Below are 7,097 nucleotides of genomic sequence, written 5' to 3' on the forward strand. Positions count from 1 at the left end.
TTTAGTTAACGTCAACCTGCTCCGCCACAGGAGTGCCATCTGATGCACTGTCCAGCTAGACCAGTCAGGACCAGTCTCTGCCACTAAATTCTTCCACGTCCATTTATTATACCCCCCTTCTGTCATGTACCACACTGATCTAGACCAACTGATTGCATGAGTACCATAACCGCCACCTGGGCTTCCAATAACACCCCAGGTAAGTATAACAGTGGTAGTAGCGTTAGGCGGGATACACAGAGTAGCTGACCTAATCAATTCTGCAGTACACTCAAAGTCATTATTCTGAACTTGACGTTTAGACAGAACATGCGTATCCGAGAATATTGAAGCATTGGTGATGTTTAGCTGGGTAGTCTGTTCCTGGTCAGTGATTATACGCTGGGCTGCCCATATCATTACTCCCAATGTCAAAACAACATTGACTATAATTAGGACAAACAATGGGCCAGAACAACCCAGTCTTTCCCATGGTCTCCTAGCCCTTCTAGCCCATGGTGCTACTCTAGTGTCCCTATCATCTGAGGATGGGAGTCTCCTCCACATGATCAGACGGGAGGGATGTCAGAATTTGAATTCGAATTGGATGTGAGTAAATCACTTCTTACTTCAGCCAGAGTTCTGGCAGGGGTTGGGGCTGGTGTACAATGTGTCAGGTGGTGCCAAGGTGCGCCTAATTTACCTTTGACCTGGACTGAGTGTGAAGTAACCTCCTTCACTTCGTACGGTCCAGTCCACCTGGGATCAGCCCACTTTCTCTTGTGGACCTTGATCCTTACCCAGTCCCCAACTTTTACCCTTGGTTGTTCCGGGACGTCAGTCAGCTCCCTCTCTGCGACACGGTGTATCTGTTTGGAGAGAGCTGCAGACAATTCCGTCAATTTCTTCACATAGTCAGACATCCCTATTTGGTGCACATCAAGAGGGGGCATATGACCTCCCTCTCTTGGTGGCCCTGGCATTACTCTACCTGTCATTATTTCATGGGGTGAAAGATGTGTCCCTGCACCTGGTGAGGACCTCATGGCCATCAGTGCCAGGGGCAGGGCTTCCACCCAGGTCAATTTAGTTCCTGCACATACTTTAGCTATTTTAGCTTTCAGATTTTGATTACAGCGTTCCACAAGGCCCTGCGATTGCGGCCTATACACAGAGCCAAACTTGTGTGTAATGCCAAACCTCTCCTCCACCTGTCTTAGGTGCTGATTTGACGTGTTTTTTTAGAAATATTTTGTACACTCTTTGGATATACTTAGCCCGTCACTGGCTCGTGCCAGTGATGTATTCTTAGGAGACACTATTACTCGTACTCTGTCTTAACTCAGAGCCTCTCCGTCATATATCCAGAATTTTAAACAATAATGTTTTAATGATTAAACACGAGCCACCAATTCAGGAAATGATTATCAACATAAACTATGTTTTAACAATTTGGATAATAGATTTTTTTTTTTTTTTTTTTTTTAGGAAATACTTTTCTCACAATAATTTTAAATATTGGTAATAATATCAGGGACTTGTGAAACGCCGTTTACATTTAGTCTATAGTCAACACACAAATATTATTACATGGACATAGTTTTAAACACAATTGTTCAATTAGAACATCTTATTCTATGACATCACACATTAGTACATTTATCACATTCATTCTGGCCACAACACAAAGCGGACTTTTCAGTCCAACATATCTTAATCATACATTAATCTATTGTAGACACCTCACCGGACACTACCAGCTATTGGATTTTAACCTCACCGGACACTACCGGCTATTGGTTCTATCTAAAACACTAATTGGATTTATCTTTTGCAGATGAATGATCGAATCATACTCAGATGTTAATGATAAAACTGATCACGCCCTTTTTCAGACGCCCGAACGAATATCACTTATACATAGAATATAATCCTGGTCACATCAATACTCAATAATAGACCACCTTACCAGACACAGCTGGACCGGTCACTAGCCGGACTATCGGTGAAAATCTATCCTAGACTATATTATTTATTCCTTACTGGTGTCTGCCACCAGACCGTTCACAGCCGGACTATCAGAATATTCTATTAATATTAGGTCTACTACTAAATATCCCTTACCGGTGTCTGCCACCGGACCGTTCTCATGCCGGACTATCGGAATATTCTAACTACTACTCATCCCTTACCGGTGTCTGCCACCGGACCGTTCTCATGCCGGACTATCGGGATATTCTAATTACCACATATGTTTACTTCACTGTCAATTTCAAGTCCATTATTTATATAAAATTTACACAAAAATTCTTACCCACACTCGGTACTACTGATCGTAATTTGGTATGACTATTCGACAATATGCAAAGTTTGATAAAACAGGTTTTGCTTACCTTATTTTGTGGTCGACCAGAGATCAGTTTCCCGAGTTGAGCAGAATTGTTGTCCACCCCCGAATGGTTTTCACCTGTCCTCCGGGAACCGTCCTTTCACCAACTCGCCCCCTCACACCCACATCAACCACTCTGGACTGGGTCGTTAGTAAACCATCCTTCTGCTACCAAGTTTCTGTTAATAATGGGATATGTAGGAGGGTGAGCCGGTCAAGGATCGATTCAGACAAGGTGGTCTATTGTATGACAAGTGACAGTTTAATTATGAGTAAAGATATCTGGTACAACGTATACGGGCCCATTTCATTCGGTTCTTAAGGAACCAGCAGAAAAGAGCGCAGATAACAGAGTGCACATGTCTCATATACAGAACAGAAAGTAGGTTGATTCTAGAAGATCGGGTCTTCGGGTTGGTTCAGGCTGAGGTGTAGTCTTCTTGGATTGGCCCTGTTGGGCCGTCCGTCATCCCTCTGAGTCTTGTTCTTTGCCACACAATGTTCAGCTAAAAAGGAGATTAGGTGTGTGCGCTGTCCTCAGTCACACAATGTTCGGCTAGAAAGGAGATTAGGTGTGTGCGCTGGTTTCTGCAAGTCAAGGCTGTCTCTTCCTCCCAATGTGTGGGTGTATGTCTTATCTGTGTGTCCTCGGCAGTTAGTGTGTGTAATGTGTGTGTGCTGTGTGTGTGGGTGTGGGAGCTATCCTGTATGGGACCTAACATGTTTTACTGTGAAAATACGTTGTCTCAGTTATAGCAATGTAATAGCAGTAGGCTGGTCACCTGCATAAGAAATAGCACTTCCTTACATTAGCTAGGTGCTAATAAAAATTAGCTAGATAACCACCGACTGTAGATACGTGCACAACACACATCACCTTCCTTACAAGTAAAAAGTAAACCAGCATAGGCTGGCATAATGACTGTTTTGACATTTTTATTGACATGTTTTTAGTGAGCTAGCCAGCTAGTTAATATTAGCTCATGGTTTGTGTAGTCATACTTTTTCACGTGGGATCATGCTAGCTAGCATTAGCCCACCTGGGAAGGGATATTACCTACACCGTTCGTGTAGTCAGACTTGTTAGCTAACGTTAGGCCGGCACCATGGCAAGGATAATTGGTTAGCTAACATGTCACCACTTAGAAAGGTTTGACTACATGAACCATTAGCTAATACTAACTAGCTAAGTATCACCTGGTGGGCTAGCTAGTTAGGCACCTTGGTTGGCTAGTTAGCTACATTAACTAAAGTTTGCTAGCTAGCTCAAAAATGGCTTGTGAGCTCTAGCCCAAGGCTAGTACTTTTCAGACTGTGCTAGTAGACAATGTGCCAAACTGCCTGACACAGCAGTGACATTTTGCCTTTACAAACATCACATGCCACAGATGTAGGACCTGAATGCTACCCGGGCTAGTAGAAATCGTGGTCTGCTGGCCAGTGTCCAAATCCTTATGTTCCCTCCCTGCATGTCAGTCCCTTTCAGACGATCGCCCTACCACTGTTGGTCCTCCTCAGTGATCTCACGGTTGGGGGTTTTATCTGGAATGCTCAACTAAAGGATTAGGACAGTCTAGGGTACTACTTGCCCGAAGAGATGAAGTATTGCGATGAGCTCTACGGCTATACTTATGACTCTAATTCTCAAGAGGAAAGTCCATCCCAGCAGAAATGTCCCATCCACATAGTAGGATTTTAGATGTGCTGATAGACCAAAGCAGAGTCTATTTTATTGTTACTATAGTCAAGTCTGAAGGTTATGGTATTTACATATCAATGTTACCATTTTAGTAATCAACCTAGCTAGCTAGTAAAATGTACTTTTGTCTTGTCTTTCTGACGGGCGGCCCAGAATCCCATTGACAACACTGGGGTCTGCAGCTGCCATTTTCCGTTGGGAAAGAGAAATGGCCCTGTATTTACCTAAAAATGTCTCTTTGTTTTCCACTCCAACAGGAGTGCATCCTGCAGACCATCCGGTGCACAGACATCCTGTGCCAGTGTGATCCGAGCGCGAGCGTCCAGTTTTGGAGAGACTACAGCACATCGAGCCTGTGGGCTGAAAGGTCAGAAACGAATGAAATATGTTACAATGTTATGTAAAACATTGAATTTGTCCATTTTGATTTTATGTCCCCTTTTCCCCGTGTTTTAGACATGAGGCACTTGTTTTTCAACAATGTCAGGTACAGGCAGGGATGACTGGGGCCTTCAGCAAGTAAAACACAGGGGGAAATAAATCATTTCAAGATCAGTGTTAGGTTCTAATTCTCAGAGTAAAAACTCTACAGACAATATTAAAGCTCAAACCAAGTTTATTCTTCCACGAGGATCAATACAGCTGCATTACACAACGACATTGCTCACACGAGTTCCCGAGCTGACAAGTTAAAAATCAGTCGTTCTGCCCCTGAACAAGGCAGTTAACCCACTGTTTCTAGGCCATCATTGAAAATAAGATTTTATTCTTAACTGACTTGCCTAGTTAAATAAAGGTAAAATAAATTAACAAGCACTGATCTGTTTCTGTTTCTCATAGGCTGAGTCTCCTCCTACACATCTGAACAAACATTGTATCTTAAGTGCTAGGCAGGAAACGAAGTGATACGGCCATAAACTTTACTTTCTCTCTTAACGTGACCTGACCTCGTCCTAAACTTGGGATAATTTACCCTATCCCAAGTTTAGGAGTTAGTACCCAGAATAAATCAACAGATATCAATTCCCCATAAAGTTTACTGAACAAAAATATAAACACAACAAAGTGTTGTTCCCATGTTTCATGACCTGAAAAAAAAAGATCCCAGAAATGTTTCTTATGCACAAAAAGCACATTTCTCTCAAATGTTATGCACAAATTTGTTTACGTCCCTGTTAGTGAGCGTTTCTCCTTTGCCGAGATAATCCATCCACCTGACAGGTGTGGCATATCAAGAAGCTGATTAAACAGCATGATCATTACACATGTGCACCTTGTGCTGGGGACAATAAAAGGCCACTCTAAAATGTGCAGTTTTGTCACACAACACAATGCCACAGAAGTCTCAAGTGTTGAGGGAGTGTGTAATTGGCATGCTGACTGCAGGAATGTCCACCAGAGCTGTTTCCCGATAATTGAATGATAATTTCTCTACCGTTCTACCATTTCAACTGTGGTTGTGAGCAGAGTGCCCATTGGTCGCGGTGGGGTTATGGTATGGGCAGACATGAGCTACGGACAACAAACACATTTGCATTTTATCGATGGCAATTTGAATGGACAGAGATTGTGATGAGACCCTGAGGCCCATTGTCGTGCCATTCATCCACCCCATCACTTCATGTTTCACTATGATAATTCACTGCCCCATGTCGCAAGAATCTGTACACAATTCCTGGACGCTGAAAATGTCCCAGTTCTTCCATGGCCTGCATACTCACAAGACATGTCAGCCATGCTCTGGGTTGACGTGTGCGACAACGTGTTCAGCCATTGAAAAGGAGTGGGACAACAATCCACAGCCTGATCAGCTCTATGCGAAGGAGATGTGTTGCACTGCATGAAAAGGGTCTTCACGGAGGCTGTAAGACCTTCCCTCCACGTAGACTTCACTACCTCTTCAATGGTAAGGTCCATTGCACCATAGGCACACTTGCATTCAACCCTTGACCTAGTCTCTTTCTGAATACAATGTAGAAATAAATACAGTGCCTTGCGAAAGTATTCGGCCCCCTTGAACTTTGCGACCTTTTGCCACATTTCAGGCTTCAAACATAAAGATATAAAACTGTATTTTTTTTGTGAAGAATCAACAACAAGTGGGACACAATCATGAAGTGGAACGACATTTATTGGATATTTCAAACTTTTTTAACAAATCAAAAACTGAAAAATTGGGCGTGCAAAATTATTCAGCCCCTTTACTTTCAGTGCAGCAAACTCTCTCCAGAAGTTCAGTGAGGATCTCTGAATGATCCAATGTTGACCTAAATGACTAATGATGATAAATACAATCCACCTGTGTGTAATCAAGTCTCCGTATGAATGCACCTGCACTGTGATCGTCTCAGAGGTCCGTTAAAAACGCAGAGAGCATCATGAAGAACAAGGAACACACCAGGCAGGTCCGAGATACTGTTGTGAAGAAGTTTAAAGCCGGATTTGGATACAAAAATATTTCCCAAGCTTTAAACATCCCAAGGAGCACTGTGCAAGCGATAATATTGAAATGGAAGGAGTATCAGACCACTGCAAATCTACCAAGACCTGGCCGTCCCTCTAAACTTTCAGCTCATACAAGGAGAAGACTGATCAGAGATGCAGCCAAGAGGCCCATGATCACTCTGGATGAACTGCAGAGATCTACAGCTGAGGTGGGAGACTCTGTCCATAGGACAACAATCAAGTATATTGCACAAACCTGGCCTTTTTGGAAGAGTGGCAAGAAGAAAGCCATTTCTTAAAGATATCCATAAAAAGTGTTGTTTAAAGTTTGCCACAAGCCACCTGGGAGACACACCAAACATGTGGAAGAAGGTGCTCTGGTCAGATGAAACCAAAATTGAACTTTTTGGCAACAATGCAAAACGTTATGTTTGGCGTAAAAGCAACACAGCTCATCACACCATCCCCACTGTCAAACATGGTGGTGGCAGCATCATGGTTTGGGCCTGCTTTTCTTCAGCAGGGACAGGGAAGATGGTTAAAATTGATGGGAAGATGGATGGAGCCAAATACAGGACCATTCTG

At 43.0% G+C, this 7,097-nt stretch overlaps 1 long non-coding RNA gene across 1 annotated transcript; it reads right to left on the reverse strand.

The window, feature by feature from the left end:
* Nucleotides 1-2,711, reverse strand: LOC118943927. Its single transcript, XR_005039278.1, has 2 exons — nt 2,373-2,711; nt 1-862 (listed from the first exon to the last, which is right to left on the reverse strand). It is a non-coding gene; the product is annotated as an uncharacterized LOC118943927 (long non-coding RNA).
* Between the last annotated feature and the right edge of the window lie 4,386 nt (nt 2,712-7,097).

The sequence above is a fragment of the Oncorhynchus mykiss genome, chromosome 23 (genome assembly GCF_013265735.2).
Source record: "Oncorhynchus mykiss isolate Arlee chromosome 23, USDA_OmykA_1.1, whole genome shotgun sequence".
Lineage (NCBI taxonomy): Eukaryota > Metazoa > Chordata > Actinopteri > Salmoniformes > Salmonidae > Oncorhynchus > Oncorhynchus mykiss.